At 38.7% G+C, this 25,980-nt stretch overlaps 1 non-coding gene across 1 annotated transcript; it reads left to right on the top strand.

Annotated features, from left to right (window-relative positions):
* The first annotated feature begins 20,904 nt into the window (after window positions 1-20,904).
* LOC141589386 (small nucleolar RNA R71) lies at window positions 20,905-21,011 on the top strand. The gene has a single exon (XR_012520327.1). It is a non-coding gene; the product is annotated as a small nucleolar RNA R71 (small nucleolar RNA).
* The last annotated feature ends 4,969 nt before the right edge of the window (window positions 21,012-25,980 follow it).

Genomic DNA, 25,980 nt, shown 5'->3' on the forward strand with positions numbered 1-25,980 from the left:
CGGTTGCCCGAGGTAAGTAATCATCAAAAGTCGATAAAAGAACAATTATAGTTTTATTACAAGCATTACAACTAACTAATACAATAAAGGTACAACTCGTCAGCTACAAGTTATCTCTAACCGAACTCGTGACATCACACCCCCAGCCAGGACTCCAGCTGTCAACCACATCAACACCTGCTAAGACTGACTGCTCACCATAAGGGATCACGGCAGACACACAAACAAACAAGACAACCACACAAGGTCAGTAACTGAGGTAAGACACAACATAAACCAACAACCATCAACACAATACCCACACAATCAGTCACGCACAATCATACCCACTCCAATCAATCTCCGTCACCGACTGTCCACTGGACCAGCCCTGCCAGTGGGGGACCGCAGTCGTTCCCACCTAAGCCCCGCTCATCATCTCGAGCGATAACCCTATCCCATTAATGTGCACATCCCCTCCCGTGGCGGGTTCCACGGAGGGCGAAACTAGGGCGTGAAGTTGAAAGAAAAGTAGATCTATATACTCAACATATTCATATATGTTTTATGTTAATTTATCATAAAATTAAATGGTGATTTTATGCATGCAAACAATAAACAATATAAAGAAGAAATCTTTATCTTACATTGGAATTTTGGTTTATTTGGGCACAAGAGAGATCTCCTTCTCTCTTGTTCTTGTGCTTTCCTCAATGGAAGAACTAGGATCCAAGTATAGGATCCCTCCCAAAGTATAATACCCAAGGCACACTCTTAATAAAATTAATATTATGTATACTAGAACAATATTAATTTAGTGATAAAATTGACCCAAAAATATTTGGTTTTTGGACTCTTAAAACCGGTTAAGAGGAGGAGAAGGAGAAAATATTTTATCTCTCTAAAATATTTTATGATGAATGAATGAATGCTACAATACACTAATTATCTTATGTATGGTATATGATAAAAATATATGGCAAAAACCCTTTGTTTTTCCTTTTGAAAAACCGGGTAAGAGGAAGGGAGGGGAGCCAATGCATGCTTGAGTTTGTCTTCACAATGACAACTAGTTTGCATGGCTAGTTTTGTAGGGGAATGATTATGTTCACCACTAACATAATCAACACAATTTCACCCTAATACTCCCCTTTAATTTCGGTATTCATGTAAAATGGAATCCATTTTATTTTTGTCAATTTGTCAATATGTCACATGTCATATGTTACATAAAATTATTATGTATTTTTAACATATTAAAAATCAACGTATTAATGAAAATACGTCATATGCAAAAATCGACTTAGTAATTCGCAATTACTGTACCAAAATATTTTGCCAGTTATAAATCACAATAATTTGTATTTATAATAATTCATTCAATTTCAATTGTTTCTTTAAACAATAATTTCATCTGAGTAATGAAACAATTCGATTACTCAGACCGTATCTCATTTAATCAAATTTCAATGAGACACGTAAATATTACTTCCAAAATCGTCCGTCAATTTTAAATAATTTAATTGACTCGTAACGTTATACGATCAATTAAATGATCAATTAAGAGTGTTATCCTTTAGGTATGACCTGGGGATCAACTGATCACCACCGTCGCACGACAAGAATGTCAAACTCTAGTCAGCCAATCATTACCGATATGTGTGGACCAGTTGACAGTAAAATATTACTTCCCAATTGTATTCTTTATAATGAGACTTAAACATGTGATCATCATGATCAACAGTTGTGATCGCACTATTGTCGGAGGACACGTATTCCAACAGAAGTCACTCCCGCAAGTGACTCCACTCAGCCGAGGACGCACCTCGAGAACCACAGACAAACAATCACAAACAGCTGCAACACAATGACAACCGACCTCCAGCATACACCCACCAACTATCAAGTATACTCAACTATACGACCACAACAAAAATACAACACACTACAACAACAACGCAGCAACCGACACACTAGACACTCAACAGAAACTGAGTAGGCGAACCGACCTTTAAGCGACTGCGACGATTCCACGCCCATACACGCAACACCCAGCAAACAAGCAACACCGATACACACAATACAACATCTATCACTACCAAACTAACCCTAACTGCAAGGACAAAGATACGGATGATGATGACGACATACCTACATGAGGAAACCTGACAAAGGACCGCTACCCGACTCAAGCTATGCACTCCTAAGGCACAAGGACCTTCAAAGGTTCCCATGGAAGGTATTTGGTGAAGGGAAAAGGAAGGGACTGCATCTAGGTTTAGAAAAAAGAGGCAGAAATGATTTGCGGATAAACACGATTATAAACCCTCGCTGAAAAGACGCTACTCGATCGAGTAACTACCATACTCGATCGAGTGGCTCCTACTCGATCGAGTGGCTCCTACTCGATCGAGCATCCAAGCTACTCGATCGAGTAGCCTCTACTCTATCGAGTACCACCCACAACTCCAGGCACAAAGTACTATGGCACGCCATCCTAAGCACCATTACCGCTCCCAAGGAAGGTCAATGCTGGTCAACGGGTCCCTAAAAGGTCGGGTATTACAAATCTCGTCCTTACGCATTCTGCTTCAAAGCCAAATTCCAAAAGCTGATTGGAAAAGGGATAGATATGAAGAACTCATCCTCTTGGATGAACGAAGATTGCGCGCATTGCATAATGTGCAAACGTATCAGGCACGTATCAAACGAGCTTTCAATAAACGGGTTAAGCCCAGAAACATCAAAGAAGGAGACTTAGTCCTTAAATCAGTCAGAGCTCTATTACCTGTCGATCCGAGTGGAAAATTTAAACCCAACAGGGCTGGACCATTCTTAGTCAAGTCCGTACTCTCTGGGGGTGCGGTTAGGATTACAGACCTAGATGGGAATGAATTTGCTAACCCAACCAACCTCGATCAACTGAAATGATATTATGCCTAGTATAGGACAAAAAACGCGCCTCGCGTGACACCTACGTGCCCCTCTTGCGACACGAAATAAAAATGGCCCTTGGCCTGCCGAAATAAAGCTCATGTCAATTTGCTCTTGCATGTTGACACTTCATCATCCTCGTATCATCAAATAAATTGAGTTTTATTTTAGGAGTAAGTAAAGCTCATGCTTATTTTCTAGTTCGCTACAAGCTCTTGCTTAGAACAATTATTCTTTTACATTTATTCGAACTACGCACAAGGGTTTTATTTCATTTTTTAAATGAATACGTAGGCAATCCTTCACATGATACAACCCATTATTTTAAATGTAAATAGAAGAACATTTGCATTTGCATTTGAAATTAGACAAGAATAATAAAAGAAAAATCACAATAGTTTCAATAACTAATTAATCTTTTATTCATTTGTTCCATAAATAATAATAATATGCCACATAATATAAAATGCTTAAAAGTAAATGCTAGGCTAGGATTCTAAAAACCCCACCGTTTATTACAAATAATAATAATAATAATAATAATAATAATAATAAATAGTACTACGACTAAGGCTACTCTTCCATCTTTCCTTTGCCTTTGTCATTTCTGTCATACTTCTTGTATCGACCACGAGTCGGGCGCTCTTGTGCTATCTCCAACCTAATCACCAAAGGTCTCTCTCGCGGTCTAGCCTTACCATTTCGATCCACCACTATCTCTACGGCAGGAGCGGTCTTCGGTTTCTTCGACGGATGAACGACTCGAAATCCGGTCTCTTCCTCCTCTTCAGTAAAGTATTTATGGTTCTCCTTTGCTACTTCGCGAATTTTGTAGTCAACAGGCTCGTGCTTCCTCAATTTCTCACACTCTTTAGGAGTAGCAGCCTTCCTCCATAGCAAGTATGAATTAGATACCCATAAGGAGCCAATAGGAGAAAGTATGAACCACATGTTCCTCTGAGCCCACTTGAGGGCCCAGTCTCGACGAATCTCTGTAGTATGTGCCAATGCAGTCTGAGCAACAGTGTCAAGCTTTGGAATCTTCTGCTTAAGGCCCACTTGCCTCATCAATCTCTCCGAAAAGATGCAAATCATGAATTCCAAGCTAGGGATGCGAACTGACCGAGTCGGATCTAAGGATGAAACTCCGGTGACTGACCTAAGATGCCACCATGGCACAATCCATCGGATCAAGGGACCTCCTTCATTCTTCAACTTGTTCTCCCAATAGTTGCAAACCTGAGTGAAGTCCACCATGTAGAGCCTGGTTCTCATCGCAATTGACCGAGCATGGTATCCTGGCACATTAACTGAGGGCTTGATCAACCGCAGACGTTCCATAAGCCAAACTTGCAAAGAAGACGGGAATTAATGCCCATATGGCCAACCAGAAAAAAAATGAAAAAAAAAACGAAAAACAAAAACGAAAACAAAAAAATGGTTGCCACATGTATAAAAAAAGAAAGCGGGTTCTTACCTGCAAAATGATAGGACTTCCCAGATAAGGAAGCTCGTGGTTGGCTTTTCTGTTGTCCAACCCCAGAATGATCTCTCCTAAACAAAGGCATGCTGAGCCCTTGCGCAGCTCCATTTGTTCCACTAAGCTCAAGAAACGAATATCCCCTCTCATCTCTTTGTCAACATGCCCTTGAAGGACATAACAGTGAAGTAGACAAAACCCGAACGCCCTGCGTCTCGCAACATAATAAATAGAAGGGTCTTCCCTGTTTATGAATCGGTTAATGAAATCAAGCATACGGACTCCTTTTGAGGTCACAAGACGGTCAACCTCAGCCTTAGTCAGTCCCAGCAAGTCTCTAAATTTACCCTTATACCCTTGAGAGCTAAAAGGTATAGCGGGTGCATTTTCTGGATCACATCCTCCAATAGCAGCTATTTCCTCCAGGAAAGGACAAATATCGCCTCCAGGAAAGGCGAATACGTGGAAATTAGGGTTCCAATATTCAAGACACGCATCCAAGAAAGGTTTCACAATTTTCGCCAATTTGAGACTCAAGAGTGATCCCAAATTAAAAGCACCCATGTCATGTTTCTCAACATTTGTGAACTCGTTCGTCCACTCCTTGAGACGGTTTTCAAAGGCATCCATAATTTTGAATTTTTTTTATGAAGATAGGAGAGTTTTTATGAGAAAGACGAAGGAATTATGAGAATAAAAGCTTCCCCGACGTCTCTATTTATACTAAAAGTTGTTTCCTAATTTCCGTCAGGTCTGACCAGCTGGGGAAGTGGCGCAGCATCTGCTGTGCCTCTTCGAAGAGTCGCAACTCTTGCTGCGCCTCTTCCCCAGGCTGATTTCCGTGATTTTCAGCTTTGGATCTTTCCTAATTTATTTTGACTATAATTTCCTATTCCTATAGGTTATTATTTTGGTAATTCCGTCAAATTACCAAATTTTATGTTTCCTAATTTTCCGGGCACGCTTTTCGAGACAACATCGACATTCTCGCCAAACGAGCACACTTACCCATTTCATTTTATTTTCTTTTTTAGGGGAATCATTTCGCTCCTCATTTCACATTTCACATTTCATTTCAAACTTCTACATTTCTTTTTATGTTTTTTTTAGGGGGTATCCCTCCCTACCGTCTGGTCATTTTTTACCCATTTTTTGGGCAGTTTTTGTCATTTTCGCTCATTTCTTGGCAATTTTACGCATTTTCAGGTCATTTTGCTCATTTACGGACACTTTTTTTACTTTTTTTTTTCTCATTTTGTGCTAATTTAAGTCACGAATATTATGTGTTCTACGTGTAAATTCTGTGTAAATTTCGGCGGCATGACGGCATAAACCGTCATCTACCAAACCTGTTTTCTAAACTAACCTGCAGGAACAACAAACAACCCAGCAGCAAAGGCACTCAAGCCATCATATATACAACCAAAAATGCAATATATACATCAAACTGGGGGCTCTCGCCCAAAACAGGTCCAAAGAGTACAAAACAAAGTCCAAAATGTACAAAGTATATACAAGACAACCGACAGCAAAAGAAAGGGAAAAGCAGCTACTCCTGGTCGCCACTCAGCTCGGCTACGGTCGCCTCAAGGATAGCGATCTCAACGTCCCTGACCTCCAAATCCCTCAACAGACGAGTTGTCTCCTCCTGGGACTGTGCCAGCTCACGCTCCAGGTCTCGCTCCCTCTGCAAGTGAAAAAGAAATGCCTCATTTCAATCATTTCATTCAACCATTTCAAACAAACGCGAGAAATTGCAACAAAATTTAAAGTAAAGAGAATGAGGGGTTCATACCTGGCGTCCTCGGCCATCTGCAAGCGCCTCGATGGTCGTGGCCCGCAGCCGGTTGGCCACCCTTCACAACGCCACATGCTGAGACGGCGCCACCTGCATTTCAATAAATAAAAGGTTTTCAAAAAGAACGAATGCATTCTTATGCAATGAAAACAGCGAAAGACAGCCGAAGCAGGGGGCTTACCCTCCTCACTAAGTGATGCCACTCCTCCAGGCCAGCATCCGTCACCTCCTCACCGAAGTCACGGATCTCAGAGATCGTCGTCATCCCCGCCGCGTCGGTGTACTCAAGGGTCTCTGGGTACGCTGGGGGCTCAACGCCTGCCACCTCGATCACCTGCAAAGTTCAAATGAATTCTTTATTCGACGATCATTCGTCAGTTTGTCAAATCAATTCAAAAAAGGAAGGGAAAATACTTACCACGATCGGCCAGTACGCCAGCCTCTGGCGAACAAACAGAGAGTACTCCTCACCAGGAAGGAGAAGAGCGTCACAACCAACGTCCGCCAAGTAAGCCTCTCTCTCAGCGTTCGAAGGCTGTTGGAATATGTGTCCTTCGACAATAATGCGATCACAACTGTCGATCATGATGATCACATGTTTAAATCTCATTTTAAAGAATACATATGGGAAGTAATTTTTTACTGTCAACTGGTCCACACATATCGGTAATGATTGGCTGACTAGAGTTTGACATTACTGTCGTGCGACGGTGGTGATCAGTTGATCCCCTTAGGTCATACCTAAAGGGTAACACTCTTAATTGATTATTTAATTGATCGTATGACGATACGGGTTAATTAAATTACTAAAAATTGACGGACGATTTTGAAAGTAATATTTACGTATCTCATTATAATTTGATTAAATAAGATACGGTCTAAGTAATCGAATTGTTTTATTGCTTAGATGAAATTATTGTTTAAAGGAAACAATTGCATTTGAATGAATAATTTATTATAAATACAAGATGTTGTGATTTATAATTGGTAAATCATTTTGGTACAAGTAATTATGAATTACTAAGTCGATTTTGTACATGACGTATTTTATTAATGCGTTGATTTTTAATACGTTAAAAATACATGACAATTTTACATGACTTGTGACATGTGACAAATTGACAAATTGACAAAGATAAAATGGAATCCATTTTATCTTAAATGGACCGAAATAGTGGGTATATTAGGCTAAATATTGTGTTGATTAATTAAGTGGAAAACATAATCATTTTACCTAATTACTAGCCATGCAAACCTAGTTGTTTTTGTGAAGAGCACCTTGATCATGCATTGGCCAAAGCCACCCCACCCTACCCGGTTTTACTAGTGAAAGAGACCAAAGGGTTTTCTCAATTATTCACCTTATACACTACATGAAAAGTTAGTGTATTATTCATTCATTCTATCATCTAAAATATAGAGTTTTAGAGAGATAAAAATTACTTCTTCTTCTCCCTTCTCTTAACCGAAATTAAGAGACCAAAAACAATATTTTTGGGTCAGTTTTATTTAAAATTAATATTGTTCTAGTATCAATAATATTAATTTTATTAAGAGGTTATCTTGGGTATTATTCCTTGGGAGGGATTCTATACTTGAATCCGTGTTCATCCATATTAGGAGAGCTCAAGAACAAGTGAGTAGGAGAACTCACTTGTGCCCAATAATCCAAAATTTCCAATGTAAGAATGACGATTTCTTCTCTATATTTACTTATGTTTGCATGCATAAGATCTAATTAATTTTATGACTAAGTTAAATGGAACATATAAGAATATGTTGAGTATTATGAGATATATATTTCTAACAAGTGGTATCAGAGCCTTAGGTTGTTTGCATGCAAATCGGTTATAGTTTTTCCGAGTTATACGATTAACATATAAAACTTATAAATTTGTGTTTATTATTATATATCACGAAATCAATTATGCATGTTAAAGTTTCTGATCCTAAAATGTATTTAGGATATTTTGGTAAATTTATGGATTTTTATTGTTCATTTTATATAATAATGGCATTAAAAATGTGATTTTATGATAAAAATGTCATTTTTGGACTAAAATTAGCTAAACTTCGATTTTTCCAGTGATTTTTGGATATGTTTTCACATATATTATTTTTAGATGACCTGTAAATTTTCATAATTTTATGAGTTCTTATGCTCGAAATATGGATTTTTCATGATAAAATCGAATTTAAATGATAAAATAGGTTAATATGATAAATATTTCGAATCTGGTCATAGAAATTTAGTATGTTGTCACATGCAATTTTACAAGATGTTTGTAAAATAATAGGCTATAATGAAGTCTTTATGCATGATTTATGAATTTTTGATGAAAAATAGCATAAATAGTGACTTTAATTAGTGAATAATTGCTAAAACATACTTTATGACTAAGGAAATATGTCACATGTTGCATTTTATTACCTATTTCAGATCTAAAATTGAAAATTTAATAAATATAATTTTTCTCATATTTTTATGATAATATTTGATAAATCCGATAAACCGCAACAATGTTTTTCCCGATAAATTTCGAAATTTTAACCTAAGTTTTTGAACATTATGAGTGTCATGGTATTTTTTTCCAGAATGTTCATGAGTTTAAATTTAAAATTTTGAATTTATTTGAAATTTTTATGATTTATTTGGAGTTTATGGGATTTTATTGTAATTTTGAGTCCATTAATGAACAATTTTAAGACATATAAGTTAATTATTGTCAATATGTTATTGGAGACTAATTTTGAGTCCTAAGTTGGTTAGGGTAATTAACTTGTGCATAAATATGATTTTATGTAATTTATTGTGATTTTAAAAAGGTTGAATCACGCAAATTCGTAAAAACCGTTTAATATACGATATTGGCTCCTTAAAGGCGATTTAGCATAAAATTGGGCATGTTCATACATATTATAATGATGCATTTTATTTATGATTGTCATAACTTTATTTTATGTAATTTTTGAATTATGTAATTTTACTTAGTATGGCCTTAGTTTTTAATTGGTATTACCCGAAATGTATGGGAATATCGATTCGGTTGTAATTTATTGTGATCTCGTATCACCGTTTTGTAATTTAATAGATTTATTTTATTTTAATTACAAATGTATAATAGGAAATTATGTAATTTGTTATGTAATTTATTTATTCCTGGAGTTCCTCAAGACGGTGCCACTCAAGAAGGCGATCCATTAAAGACGGTGTTACCTCGAGATGCGTGCCAAAACCGAAGTTCAAGGGACCAATGGAGTTGGTTTCCGAATTTGTAATAGTTTATTAGATTTACTATTTTAGGAAGGTCATACTAGGATTTAATTTATGCTTTGCATTTTATTTATATGTCGCATGCATTGCTAAATCGCCATAACTAAAACATGCATCATCATTTTAATCGAGTTTATCGACCGTGTCAATTATAATTATCGTAGTTCAGCGCTTTAGTTCACTTAAAACGTGATAGATAATAAATTGACATGACCTCTCGCTAAAATAATCAATTGAGACATAGCCTTACCAAAAAGTAGAAACCATGAAAACCTATTTCGTGAGGGAGTGCACTCGGCTTTACCGGGGTACAAAACCTTGTTACGTAGGGGAAGTGGGTGATAAATGTCTACCCACCGAATTTATAAAGATGAGGATTGTTTTCGGCTTTACCGATGCCCAAGTTGATGTAAATTTGGATCATGGACACATTTATTCGAAATTTGGGTTGAACTCAACGAAAGTATTCTCGACGGTTTCCGGATGTGTTTCGGGCTAAAGATAAATTTTAATGTAAATTTATCGACCAAGAGTTCTAAAAGTAGAATCGATTAAAAGGTTAATCCACCGAGTTATATTGATAAGGGTTGTTTTCGGCTTTACCGATGCCTAAGTTAATATGAATTTGGGTCTTGGAATCATTTATCAAAGTTGGGTAGAGGTCACTAGATAAATGCAATAAAACTTGTTTAAATAAATTTTTACGAGTGTTATTATTATTTTGAAAACGACATATGTTTTATTCCTTCAATTCTCGTTTTGTAGATCGCATCTATTTCTCATAACAAATGGCCACTCCAAACACCAACGCCACACCTCTCACTAATACTTCATGGCTCCGATCCTTCATGGATCGTTGTAAACTTGAAAAGAATGGGTCAAATTTCTTCGATTGGGATGCCCAACTCAAATTAGCCGCCCAAGGTGACGACAAGCTTCGTTACCTCACCGAGGCCTCTCCACCCGAACCTAATGCTAGGTCGAGTGCCGCTACTAGGGAAGCATATGAGGCTTACCACAAGGAGTCCGCCGCTATGAAAAATGTGTTGATCTTTGCGATGGAGGCGGATCTCCAAAGGAGAGCCTTTAAAATGGGCACCGCTAATGAAATCTATTCCAAGCTTGTGACAATGTTTTCACAAACTCCGAGGATCGTCCCATATGAGGCGGCCGCGGCATTCTTTGATCTCGACTTTAAGGAGGGCCAAAAGGTTAGCCCTCACGTGCTCAAATTAATGGAGCTAGTCGAGACTTTGAAGATTCAAAAAGTTGAAATCCCCAAAGAACTCATTGTAGATAGGATTCTACACTCCTTATCCAAATTCAAGGCATATGTTCAATTCCGGGTGAATTTTAACATGCAAGACAAGGACGTGTCTCTTGAAGAGTTGCACAAGTTACTTGTGCAAGCCGAAAGAGACATGGGGTTAAATATTAACCCACCTAAGGACGTGCTTAACATAAGCACCAAGAGCAAGGGGAAGTTCAAAAAGAATGGGAAGAAGGGTAAGAAGCAAGCTCCCACTTTCACCAAGGCTAAGACTTTTGAAGCTAGTACTTCCAAGACCAAGAAGGGTCCTCTTGACAAATGCCATTATTGTAATGGTGTTGGACATTGGAAGAGGAATTGTTCCAAGTATCTTGGTGACATCAAAGATGGAAAGATCACTCTAGTAGGTAAATGACTATCTTTTCTTTTATGTTTCTAATTCAACTATGGTATTGTGATACAAAGTTGTGATAATGTATCCCCTTTTTATTTTAAATAGGGCCTCCACCAAGCAAGGACAAGGGAAAGGAAAAGCAAGCTTGAGAAATCATCAAGAAGCTAGGAGTAGCTTCCATGAAGCTTGGCTTTTTATTGTCTTATTTTAATTTATGTTTCGGATTTTTAGAACCTTTTGATTTCCGTGTTCGATATGGAAATGTTTGATCCTTTCTAAACAATTGTTGTATTTTGGATTATAGTGGCTTGGTTTGCAACCCAAGTCACCCGTTTTATCGTATTTTCTTTGTTCTAAAAATTCGTCTTTATATGCTTGCACATAGAAACATATAATCATCTACTTAAAGTGATCTAATAGACAACTATAATGATGGGATTCATTATATGTCCACAAGCTTAAGGCTTGTGTATGATCAATTATAAAGTGATGTTGAGTTGATGGACTCTCTTAAAGGAATGTCAATTACCAAGTACACTTATCAAATCTAAAACAATTAGTCAACCTATGAGATAGTCCTCCTTATACTTCAAAAATCATTATATGTGTCTCATATGCTATCTTTGAATCTCTAGTGTATTTATTCTAAAGATAGAGTGGGAGAAAAATGAAGACACAAAGAACACCAAGCAAAACTGTATACTTGTGTATATGAGATCTACGCAAGAAAGAATGATTTGTATACCTATATAGATAGTGTACACGAATAGATGAGATCTATGGTCGCGAATAGATGAAATTTACATGACAAAAGAGACCAAGTGAAGTAATCAAAAGAATATGTTCTCAAGATAACAACACGAGGAGACCAAAAGAAAGTTTTGGAAAAAGAATGACTAATGTAAAGTCTTAACAAGAGATTTTACTATTTTATGAACGACTTTTGACCAATAGTTTAAATATTGATGTTTACTTAAGAGCCTAAATGAAACAAAGTTGCATCCTCGAAAATAAATGAGATTTATGACTAAAAGTTGCAAAGAATGATATGCCGATATCCACAAGAGCTAGGTTAAGTGTTAACCACGCTAGTGTCATTACTTAGCCTCATTATGAAAATAAAATGGTTAAACCTCCTTCCGAAAAGGGTATTTTGAGAAGGACGTGTATTAGATGTAATTCACATTTAAATAATGACATTGCTACGCAACATTATAAAATAAATGAGTTAGAGATTAAAATCTCTTTCCATAAGTTTAAGATTGAAACCTTTTCAAAATAGGTATTTTGAAAGGATATGCTGGGAACATTGGTCGTGATCCCTCGTGAGGGGTTTAGTTTTCAGTACTTGTCGTTAGGAGCACCTAGACCAAAACACAATTTATAACTTCACAAACAACTCTACAATTAGTAAAGAGGCAAGTAAAGGTCGGATCCCAAGGGACGGGAATTGAGATGAGATTTCTATTGCAACTAGTGGTGTCTAAGGGTGTCACAATTGGGGTTTGAAGTAGAAGGTCACTAAACTAAATAGCAATAAAAGTAAACAAGCAAGATAAATTAAAAGGGATGTAAACAATTGATAAAAGTCACTATGGTGTCATGGGGTCATAGGGGATTCATGGGAATTGATCATACAAACATATTCTCAAGTTATAAGCAAGCAATTATTGTTGTGATGGATCGAGTTGGTTTATATCTTACAATCCTAGGAAAGTTTGGGTCCCGGAGCCGAATCGATTAGATTGTACAACACCTACAAGTCGACTTAATCTTCCCTACTCAACAATATGCATGGTCTAATGAGACTCGAGTGGTTTATGTCTTACAAGTCTCATTGAAAAGATAGGTGATGGGTAAAAAATGCAAGGATTCATAGGCTCACATTTCATCAAACATAACATGTGCATACGTTGAGATCACAACAAGCAAGCAAATAAACTATGAAAGCATATTAATTTAAGCATGAATCATTCCCCATGTTGGTTTCCCCTAATTACCCATTAACCCTAGCTAAGGAAACTACTCACTCATTATCATGTTGAACATGCTAGCAAGGTTGTCAATCATACCAACAAAGTAAAACCTGATGAATAAATGAAAGTGATTAACAATAATTAAAAAGGGATTAAGAGAATTATACCTACTAATGATTCCAATAATAAAGCAAAGAATAAAAGAAGTACTTGATGCTTGATTGGAAGGTTGTCAATCTCCCAATAATAACCCAAATAATCTTCAATTACCCAAAATAAAGGATGAACAAGAGAGAGATTAAGGAAATAAAACTTGTATTAAAACTTGATTAAATGTTGATTACAAGATTAAAGAGAGATTTAATTGATATTAACTACACTAAAGATTGCTAAGAAGAACATGCTCTTCTAATTAGACTAATGGGGTATTTATAGTGGGGATTAGGTACATAAATTAGGGTTTACTAGAGGCTTAAATGACGATTAAGTCCTTGAGGAATCGCCGGTCTCTAGGGAGACTCCGGTCTCTTTTTCGCCGGTCTTAGAAAAAGATGTGCATCCTTCCTTGAAGCTTGTAGAAGACGAAATGGAACTGTCTGGGAATCCGGGCGTCTTTGGCGCGGGACGGGCCGATTTGGGAGCTTCTGGACGGGCGTCCAGAGGGGGAAGACGGGCGTCTTTGGGTGGTTTTGCCCGGGCGTCTTGCTGAGGAAGACGCTCGGATTGTGGTGAGGGACGGACGTCTTCAGGGCAATCCGCACGGATTGTCAGGCAGTTTCATTCCTTCTTCTTTTCTTCTTTTTTCTTCATAAAATCCTTGAGGATTTCCTCGGGGATGCGAGGATCTTTTCTCATCATTGCCCATCTACTATAGTATGTACAAAGGCCTTCTAATCTTATCTCTCCTTGATGCTTGGTCATTGAATCCAATCAATTTAGCCTTATTTTGCCATGAAAATGCAAGGTTTGCACTCCTTTCCTACCAAGGACACAAAACCTCAAAGAATATGCAAAACAAAAAACTAAAGACAATAAATGACCCAAATATGCACTAAAAAGCATGGGAACAAGGCTAATTCGGGGACTAAATATGCTCTAATTATGGTCACATCAAATATCCCCAAACCGAACCTTTGCTCGTCCCGAGTAAAGAGGTGACAAAGACTAGGACCATTATTTAAACTAACCTAATAACATAGCCGATATGAGACAATTAGCGGGTCTCACTCCGCCCCTTCAACTCACAACAAGACAACCATGAGGTAGGATGCCTTCTTGCAAGGCAAGGTGGGTCTTGCCAAAATGGCGACACATCCAAACATTAAGCACACAAAATCAAGTGATGGATGCATCTACAAAAGAATAGCCACTTTCCTCATCTAAGTGGCGGAAATTATCTACAAGGGAAGCAATTCAAGGGTACACACTCCTTCATAGATGCAATTTCTTCAAACTACTAAGCCTAGAAGGATACCAATAAATCACCTCCAAGTTGTGTCAAGCTAGGGTACCTTTGTCCTCAATCGTTAATTGATTTTGTCAAGAGTAGACTCCCTATGGCGTTAGAAGTAATGGAGGATCGCGGAATTCCCCTTCTCGCCTAGACAAGAAGAAGGGTCGTCCCCTCTCTACCATGCACAAAAATGGATACGATGGATAAAGGGATCGATAGTATTTGAGATTCACTTTGGGAGTTTGCTTTTGTTTTTGTTTTCCCCCCAATTTCTTGTGGCATATAACATTTGAGAACACTTTCTTGCCATTTCTTTTTTATTTTTGGCATTTCAACACTTGACAACTTTCAACTTTTCTTTGCATTTCTTTTTGAACATTTTCAAAGTCACCCCATATGTAGTGAGGGTGCCTTATATTTGAAGCATAGGAGTTCTATTTTTGCTCCTCTTTTCATTTGATGCATTTTGCAAACTTTCTTTCACTTTTCATTTCATTGAACTCAAATTGATTTCTTTTTGTGCCCATTCCCTTTGATGACAAAAATGTTGTAGAACATGGATGATGGATGGATGCATGGTTTCAAGGGTCACCTTGGAATAAACGGTAGCCAAGGAGTTATCACACCATAAGGTACTCTTGACTAGGCCTTAATCCATGGGTCAAAGGATACTAGCATGACACATCCTAGGGTGTTTTACAAGTATTCTAACAAGCAAAGTCTTAATAAGAAAAAGCATCTACTAGGGCCTATATACACTTGTCAAGCTTCCCAAGTAGACGGCTTCACAAAAATTTTCTAACATGCAAACTACATGCCATGATGCAACTAACATATATACATCCTAATGCATATGCTTCTACCAACTAATATGACATATAAACTAAAAGCAAGTCCTAAGTTCACATTGTTATACCGCATCAATCAAAATAAAGCCACATAGTCATTAACATAAAGAGGAAAAAGGAGATTGGAAAGATCATACCATGCGGTCTTCATGATCCTCATGTCTCGGATGTGGTGTAGTCAATCAATGTGAACAAGGATAAAATAAACACAATATATACATGACTACACTACAAAGGAAATGAACATGTTTTTGATTTTTCAAATTTTCAACTTTTTATGGATTTTCGAATTTTTTTTTTTTTTTTTTTAATTTTTGAATAAATTAAGTTAGAATTCCCCATCCCCACACTAATATGGGCATTGTCCTCAATGGCCAAAATGATGGAAAATTATGCAAACATGATGCATGATTTCTATACTAAATGCAAGCTATACTATACTACACTACATGATGCATGGGTTTTTGTTTATGACGGAGAGCGTAATTTAGATTACCTCCCGTTGCGTGTGCATGTACTTCCCCAAACCAAGATAGACATTATTTCTAATGTTCTAAAGTTGGGGGTAGTTCATTCACACAAGATGCAATCCATGAAACTAAATTTGTCATTTTGGATTTTCAAAAGTGGGAACAATGAAATAAGAACACCTCAATGGGGCCGAGGTGTTAGTCCTCTATGTTGCTAGGACTCTCCAACCTTGATCAAGATAAAATAAATAAAACAAAGAAAGAAGTAGACAAACCTCAAGAGGGTAGGAGCCTCCAAAGCTTGCTTAGTCTTCTACCATATCATCATTGTCATCATCTTCCTCAATAAAAGTGGACTCATCACCACTTCCCTCTTCACTTCCTTGCTCACTTCCTTCATCATCTTCTTATTCTTCATTAGCCTCTTCCTCTTCATTTACCTCTTCATCAATGCCTTTATCAACAACCTCATCACCGACAACCTCATCGCCACCCGATATCTCACCCCTAGATGCACCTGGAAAGAAGACTTCCCTATCCGCCCAACTAGGCAAAGGACATGAAGGATCAAGTAGTCCTTGCCTAGCTAAATGAAGGAGGGGTGGATATTGGGCTAAGTATGCATCTTCCCGATCCTTATAAGCTTGTTTGTGCATCTCTTGCATAAGTAGAGTCATGTAGTCTTTGCTTACTTCAACACCTTCGGGTTTGAACTCTTGATACTTGAATGGATAGGGTGGTGTGACAATGGAGGAGGAGGGCATTTCAATTTCACCCCTTTGTTGACGGATGATGTATTCGGCTTCTTTTGAGATGGGGAGGAGGTAGTTGGTCTGATGGACACTCAAACGGCATATCTTGGAAGGCAAAGTAAAAGATCTAGCATCATTGGTGAGCCACCCATATTTGGTGTCAAGAGGATTATGGGTAACCCAATTGTACTTGTTAATCATGGCATCCATGTCAATGAGATGACCCCCTTTTTTCGCCACATACTTGCTATCCTTGTTGAAATTCGGATCAAAGTACTTAGCCAAAAGAGTGACTAGACCTCCATTTACAATAAAAGCGGTGCCTTGCTTTCCACAATCAATATTTAGCCATCTTTCCACCAAAAGCCTTAGAGAATTGTAAGGCTTGGTGAATTCCCTTCCAATATTTAAGGCCGACTCAAGTAGAACACAATCGAGCTTGGTAAAGTGGTTAGTGTCTTTTCTTGCAATGATAGTATTCCCGATGACCTTGTGCCACACTCTAATGCCCGGATGGTGGACTAATAGAGCGCGACTAGCATGATAGTTCTCAAATTTCCTCCCGGAAATCGCCTCCCAAAGAGGAGCGAGGTCATATTTTTCGGGCTTCTTGTAATAACTAGGTGAATCACTAAGACCCAATACTTTACCCAATTCATCAAAGGTGATGCGCCTACTCACATTAGTAAGGCGGAACTCGATGTTTTCTCTAGTCTCTACCTTAGTTACTTTCAAAGAACTCAAGAATTCTAAGGTAAGGGAGGGGTATGTCAATTCTCTTGTAGCAAACAATTTTCCCAACCCCATGGCTTCAAAGAAGGCTTTTGTTTGTTCAAGGACACCCAATTTGTTCAAGGCATCTTCACATATGAATTTTGTGGGTAGAAAGGATTTCCTAGCATACTTGGCAAATGTATCCCAATGGGAGTTAGAAATGAAAATTACCTCCGGATAGTTTGATAATTGAGCAATTTCCGGAGTTGTTGATGTTGTTGCTTCCAAGGGAGAAATTTGTTGTTGTTGAACTTCCAAGTTTGAACTAGCTACCACCATAGCCAATGAAGCTTTCTTTGCTTGAAGACATTTTTGTCTTGTTGAGAGTGCCTTTGCCTTAGGTGCCTTTGTTGATCCTTTTGTTCTTGCCATTGATGATTATACCAAGAAAAGAGTGAAAATCTTCAATTTCCAAGTATACCCAAATCGATTTTAAGATGAAAGCCTTTGCCTTTATAATTTCAAAAATCGACTCAAAGGTTGAAGATTTTGGTGCTTGGTTTGATTTTTGTTGGAAGAGGAGTGACTAATTGTTGTTAAAAGGAAGTTTGGATTTGATTTTGTTGAATTTGGTTGAGGAAATCTTGTTTTGGTGATGAAGAGGATGAGGGTTTTGATTTTTGGGGTTTATGGGTAGTGTTTTGAATGAATGAATGAAGAAATGAATGTGGGAGGGGGTATTTGAAATACCCAAAAATTTTTGAACTGCAGGGGAAGACGGGCATCTTTCCTTCGGGACGCTCGGATTCTGCCTATTTTGGGTTCAGCATTCTCGCCTAAAGACGGGCGTCTTTCAGCAAAGACGCTCGGATTCTTTGATTGCAGGACGAGCGTCTTCTGCTGAAGTCGGGCGGATTCTAAGACAGCAAGCTTTCTTGTTTTTCACAGGCAAAAAGACGGGCGTCTTTCTGTCAAGACGGGCGGATTTCTGAAGACGAGCGTCTTCTCTACCAGGACGCTCGGATTCTTCGACAGTCCCAAAATTTCAAATTCTCAGTTAAAATGGACGGGCGAATTCTGGCAAAGACGCTCGGATTCTCCCTGTTTTACCCGGATTCAGTTCCATCTGTGCACTTGCATATCCCTTGTCATTTTTCACTCTTCAAATCCCGTGTTCTTCATTGTAGGGGCACTACTAAGGCATGAATAGCCTAGGCAAATGCTATCCCCACACTAAGCTAAAGCACTACCCATCAATTAAATCATTAGTCCCTCCCTCACTTCTCTCAAAAATGATAATTACCTTGACCAAAGCATAAAAATCCAAAAATGACAAAAAATGCAATGTAGGAATTAAAATGCATGTTAGGGAGTTAGAAATATTTACAAATGGTGGTTTAGGGAGGACTCCACCAAACTCTCATCCTTAGTGAGATGTCATGGGGGCATGTCCAAGATGTTGTTGATGTTGCTCAACACCTTGAAAAAGTAGTCAAAAGCTTGTTCATTATCATGATAAAGATCTTCAATAGACCTTTGCCCTTGTTGTCCTTCATGTCGGTCTTGATCGATAGCATTACCAATATAGGGATTGAAAATCCCTTCAAACTCATCGTCCCAAAGACCACAAACTTCATATACTTGATCACTAAAGATCTCTTGAGTTGATATAGACAACTCTCCCATTTCCTTGTCTTGGCCAATGAGGCCATCCTCTTCATTGCTTGACTTTGGTGAGCTTTTCAAGCTCTCTTTGTTACAATTCACTTGCTCTTTGAATGGAGCATCATCGATTTTCTTCTTCCGTTGGAAGTCCGACTTCTTCCTATCATCCTTCCGGCTATAATGATCAACCATAAAACATGGTTCATGCAAACGGGGAGCTCTCATGGTCTTGTCAAGATTGAAAGTTATGCTCTCATCTCCCACTTCTAGAGTGAGCTCTCCATGCTTCACATCAATCACCGCACCCGCGGTGTGTAAGAAAGGTCTTCCTAGAATGATTGGAATGTTGGAGTCTTCTTCCATGTCAACAATGACAAAGTCCACCGAGATGAAAAATTTCCCAACTCTTACGGGAACATCTTCCCATATCCCTAATGGTGTCTTCGTCGATCTATCGGCCATTTGGAGTGTGATATTGGTGCATTTAAGCTCTCCTATCCCTAACCTTTTACTCACCGAGTACGGCATAACACTCACACTAGCCCCTAGATCACATAAGGCTTTGTTGATCGTGGTGTCGCCAATAGTACACGGTATTGAGAAGCTTCCCGGATCTTTGAGTTTTGGAGGTGAACTCCCTTGAAGTATTGCACTACTCACCTTAGTGAAGGCGATAGTCTCAAGCTTCCGGATTGACTTCTTCTTTGTGAGGATGTCTTTCATGTATTTTGCATAGGCCGGCACGTGATTGATTAATTCCGTGAAAGGAATTGAGACTTCCAAATTCTTCACAATTTCCATAAATTTTCCAATTTGGTCATCAAATTTGGGCTTGACTTGACGACTTGGAAAAGGAAGTCTAATCACAATGGGCTCCTTCTCCTTGACCTTGTCTTCATTTTTCTTTGAAATTTCTTCTTTTGATGGTTCTCTATCCTTGGAGTTTTGCACAATTTCTTCTTTGTCACTAGCTTCCACAACTTCATCCTCAACTTGCTTCTTCGGTGCTTCATACCTTGTACCACTCCTCAAGTGAATGGCACTAACCGTTTCATGTCTTGGGGGATTACTTTGAGGTGGTAATTGCCCCTTTTGTCTTTGTGAGCTTGAAGATGCTAGTTGAGTCAATTGGGTTTCCAACATTTTGGTGTGAGCTAGGATGTTGTTGATGGTGATTTCCTTTGCTTGACTATCCTTTTGCATTTGAGTGAAAAACTCTTGTTGATTCTTTTGCATTTGGAGGACCGCTTTTTTAACATCAAAACCTTGGTCATTTTGTTGATTGTATGGAGTTTGATTTTGGTAACCTTGGTTTTGGTTGTAAAAGGGTCTTTGATTTTGGTTTCTCATGGGAGGTGGGGTGTATGGTGGTTGAGGGTTTTGAACATTTTGGCTTTTGTATGATAGATTTGGATGGAATTTGGTGTTTTCATTGTAATAGTTTGAATAAGGGGTACCACTCTTGTATTCTTGGAAAGCATTCACTTGTTCATTTGTTCCCCTACATTCACTTTGGTCATGTCCCAAAGTTCCACAATTCTCACATATCCCACTTGGGATTGATGAAGATGCCGTCATGGCATTAACATGATGCTTTGGTGATTTTGAGGCTTCTTCAAGTCTAGCCATAGCTTTTTCAAACTTCAAATTGATGGTATCAATGTGAGCACTAAGTTGAGCACCCAATTGAGTAATGGAGTCCACTTCATGCTTTCCTCCTCTAGTAGCCTTGCGAGGTCTACAATATTGTGAGTTATGGACCGCCATTTCCTCAATTTTGTTCCAAGTTTGATTGTCATCAACTTCGGTGAACATTCCATTTGATCCCATGTTGAGAATGTTCCTCGAATCTTCATAAAGACCGTTCCAAAATTGTTGTACCAAGAACCACTCGCTAAGTCCATGATGAGGGCATGAGCGACAAATTCCCTTGAATCGCTCCCAAGCTTCATACAAAGATTCTTCATCTCTTTGCTTAAAGCCTGTAATTTGAGCTCTTAGCATGTTAGTCTTTTCCGGTGGATAGAACTTTTAGTAGAAAGTTAGAGCCAACTTCTTCCAAGAATCAATTCCGAGAGTAGCCTTATCAAGGCCTTTTAACCATTGTTTCGCGGTGCCAATTAGAGAAAAAGGAAATAAGACCCATCGAATTTGGTCTTGAGTTACACCGGTTTGAGAAATCGCATCACAATAGTCGCAAAAAGTCTCCATATGAGAGTGAGGGTCTTCACTAGGCATCCCCCCAAATTGGCTTCTTTCGACTAATTGGATAAATGCAGATTTGGCAATAAAATTTCCGGTTAAGTGTTGTGGTGTGGGAGTACCATTGGGTAGGTTCTCCTCGGTGGGTACGGAATGTGATGAAAACTTAGGCATTGTGGGTTGATTTTGTGTTGGTTTCTCCTCACCTTCTCTTGCAAAAGGGTTGATGAACTCAATAGTATTTGGTTGAATATCTACAACCTCACCGATACCTCTCAAAGTTCTCCTAGCAAGTCTTCTATTGGTTGTCAAAGTCCTTTCAATTTCGTGATCAAAGGGTAACAAGTCACCTTGTGAACTTCTAGACATGCAAAATATCAAACAACTCGAAAATAATTAGAACAAACCTTGAGGAGTTTTACTTCCCCAAGGCAAAGAAAGACACAACTAATAACAATACAAGAAAATCTAAATCAAGTTAACACCGTCTCCGACAACGGCGCCATTTTTGGTCGTGATCCCTCGTGAGGGGTTTAGTTTTCAGTACTTGTCGTTAGGAGCACCTAGACCAAAACACAATTTATAACTTCACAAACAACTCTACAATTAGTAAAGAGGCAAGTAAAGGTCGGATCCCAAGGGACGGGAATTGAGATGAGATTTCTATTGCAACTAGTGGTGTCTAAGGGTGTCACAATTGGGGTTTGAAGTAGAAGGTCACTAAACTAAATAGCAATGAAAGTAAACAAGCAAGATAAATTAAAAGGGATGTAAACAATTGATAAAAGTCACTAGGGTGTCATGGGGTCATAGGGGATTCATGGGAATTGATCATACAAACATATTCTCAAGTTATAAGCAAGCAATTATTGTTGTGATGGATCGAGTTGGTTTATATCTTACAATCCTAGGAAAGTTTGGGTCCCGGAGCCGAATCGATTAGATTGTACAACACCTACAAGTCGACTTAATCTTCCCTACTCAACAATATGCATGGTCTAATGAGACTCGAGTGGTTTATGTCTTACAAGTCTCATTGAAAAGATAGGTGATGGGTAAAAAATGCAAGGATTCGTAGGCTCACATTTCATCAATCATAACATGTTGTAGACACCTCGTTTCTGCACCTCCCGCAAACCACCCGGTGATGATTGGGCCGCATGTTTGATTCGCGGAACGATTTGTGACAGTTCGTAAGATTATCGTCAAGTGATTGGTCAAATATTAATGTCGACCTCTTAGTTGTCATCTACGTCCTGATACGGTCGTTTTGGCAGTAATTAGAGTACATTCGGAGTCCGGGTCAAAAACCGTCTCCATTTTCTGATAACTGTTAAATCCCGAGTCGGAATGTTCCGGATATTTCTATTCCATATTTCACAAATTTTATCTTTTGGCAAATAATATCCCGCAATATTCATAATAAAAATTAAGGAAGATCGGATTATTTCCGTCCTACCATAACTCAAACACGGAAATCTTTCTTCACGGAGGAAACCTCCCGGGAATAGACGCAACGCAGTGCTGCGCCTCTTCCAAGAGACGCAGCGATGGGCTGCGCGCATCTTCCCGCCCTTCTCTCGCATGATTTACGTATCTTTTACATATCTTTCCGAGATTCACTTCCAAAGAGTCTCCGAAACCCTAAACCTTCACGTGATTAGTATAAATAGGAGCCTTCGTTCCTCATATTTCTCACGCGAGTGTCCGCCCTTCTCTTCTCCCTTTGCATTCTAGACTTTGTTCTTACTAATTGGCGCCTACGTGCTTGAACATTCGACCACGTAAGCTCGGATCTTTCCGGGTACCAGCCTCTCCGTTGCATGACCGACCAATTTGACCAACTACACCAATAATCAATCTAATTAATCAAATCAATCGTTTTCCTCTTACGAGGGCACTCTCTTTGCATTCGCGTCGAGCATCACTAATCGATTTTCTTAGTTCTTCTCGTTCCCTCAACATGTAAGTCTGAGGGTGTATAATTTCTCTTTTATTTATTGTATTTATTTATTATCATCAATTGTAAGGTTTACGTCGAAAACACCATTGAAACCGATTTCTAAAACCGTGCTTTAAAACCTGTTTTTGCGGATTTCCGATAAAAACTGTCGAGAAAGGACGCAAGAATCGCCGCGCTCTTGAAGGAGCGCGATCCTGCTGCGCCTCTTTCGTGAGGCCGGTCAGCGCGATTCTCGCTTCCTTTCTTCTTCGTTTATTCTCTGTAATTCGTTCGTGTTTTTTACTTGTTTCGTTTGTTTTTGTTAATTCTTCGACATCATAATATTATATCTCACATGTATGTTGTATCTTATTAATTCATCATTCATTCACATGTTTCATTCATCATTAAAATCCGCCTTAAATCCCAAGTAATCAATATTTGCGGGTTTTCGTTATTAATTTCAAACCCGGATTTTAGAGATTCAATTTGTTCATATTGAGTTTCTGGAATTCGATCATTGATATAGCTTTCACATATTCGTTGTATATTCATCATGTTTAGTCTAATTAATTTGTTTAGCTAGTTTTGTTAATTCGTTTATTAATATCGTTCATTCATGTAAATTAACTCGTCTTGAATCCGTCTAATTCGTGTTTTACTGTTTTCATGACTTTAATCACATGTAAAAAATCCATTAATCACTTTCATCCGAGTCAAATAATTTAATCCATCATTAAAATTACCAATTAAACGATTTGCGATTCCGCTTCACACTGCCCGAACTCACTTAGAACAGACGCGAAAGAATCGCTGCGCCTCTCTCTCAAAGGGCGCAGCTCTGCTTTGCTGTTCCAGTTGAGTTCGTCCCCAACTCCGTTTACCTTGACCTAGTTTAATTAGCTTACGTAATTAACTAACTATTATCCGTAATATCGCTAATTCCTGTTCGTTTGTTTTTTTAATTTATTCTTTTTATTCTTTTTATCAAATTCTCCGTTTTAAAGGTATTTTCGACATAAATCGCCTATTCCAATGTAATTATTGTAATTTTCATTATTGTAATTTATGATTATTGTATTCCTATTTCTTGTATGTTTTCACATGTAATTTGACTTAAATCCCAACTTCGACATCAATTGTATGCTAATTAATTGTCAACCGACTTAGTCAATTCTCACATGCTAGGATTAAAACTTGGATGTTGCATTGCATGCATATAACCGACGATATATCAAGTATGAATAACTTCCCTAATCATTAGTAGAGGCCGCTATCGAGGCGGGCGGGATTAGGTGTTCGATCAAAAGAGCTTCCTAATACGTACCCTCACCCCTTACTCCAGATCTCCGTGAGCACCCGTGTTCATTGGCATCCACGAGAGTCATTCTAGACATAGAATGCTAAGGGTAACGATTGCTTAGTGTTCATGTCACTGCTTTATGTCTTGACATGACATGAGGTATTCGAACGGTTCCAATTTCCCATAAAAATTGGTGGCGACTCCATACAAAATGCAAACGCTTGTTTTCGCTCCTCACCAAGCGCCCCGTGGGGCGGCCCGCTGTCCACGTTTGGCGACTCACTGGGGATAATACACTTACGTGTAGCTAGGGTGAAACTTGAACAAGGTTAGGGAATAATTTGTACAAGACAATTGTCGGTTTTCATAACTCGGTCTTCCTAGACCGTTTTATTCGGCCTTCCTAGGCCCAACCCAACCCATTCGACCAATCGTCCCGTCTAAACGGTCCTAATTCTTATTTGGGCCTAAGGATGGATAGCGATTGACGTCATCCATACCATGATGCTTACTCTTGTTTGTATCAAGGGCCTTCACTACTTGAGGAAATGGACTAGGAATCGGCCTTACTCTTGTTTGGCACGAGCCTCTCCACAGACTTCGGGTTTGATGGTTCGGTATGGCAACCCACCCTTTAAACCAAAACCCTTCTAAATGCACTCAGCATCCCGTTATAATGCTTGTATAAATGTGTAAACCCTACGTGATCACCATTTCTAAACAGAACCATGACGAATTTTCAAAAAATCAAAATCCTTTTTTCAAAACAAGAATTTCGAAATAGGGCCTTTAATTAGCGCAAAAATCCGGTCAAAACTCCGTCCGTTTGTCGCGTCAAAATTCGGGCCGCAAGCCCATTTCAAAACCTCACTTCGAGTCCACTCCTACAACTACACTACAGTTGATTAGGACACACATTTTCAAAGACCTTGTCTTTCTTCAAAACTCACTCAACACAAGTGGCACACACCCACTTCACGAGTCAAAACTTTTCCTCTTTTAGCAAGTGTGATAGAATGGTCGATCGTGTTTTGATTCGTCGCCGATCTCTTATCCAGTTTCCAAGATGCCCGGATCAAGTGATGAAACAAATCTCCAGCAACTTCAAGAGAATAGTGATCGAATCCTAGCCGCGCTAGCCCAAATACAAATCACTCAAGAACAAACCTATGACCGCCTTGAACTTATCGAAGGCCGTATCTTTGAGGTAGAGGGAAGGTTGCCTTCCCCTAAAAGTGAAGTACGTTTTTCTGATGACGAGTCTAAAGATGAAAATCCTCTCGCGGGGATGACTATAGCTGAGAAAAGACTCCAACATCTGGAGGAACAATTGATGTACCTTAAGGGGAATGACATTTACATGGAGAACAATCGCAAGTATGAAGCCGTCAATTCCAAATTACCAACTAACTTTAGCATGACGGATATCCCTAAATTCAAGGGGCACGAGAACCCTTTGAACCACATCCGTGCCTTCAAGGATTACATGTCTATCAAAGGCATCAAACCCGAGATGTTCTTAAGGA

The sequence above is a fragment of the Silene latifolia genome, chromosome 6, assembly GCF_048544455.1.
Source record: "Silene latifolia isolate original U9 population chromosome 6, ASM4854445v1, whole genome shotgun sequence".
In the NCBI taxonomy this organism is placed as follows: domain Eukaryota; kingdom Viridiplantae; phylum Streptophyta; class Magnoliopsida; order Caryophyllales; family Caryophyllaceae; genus Silene; species Silene latifolia.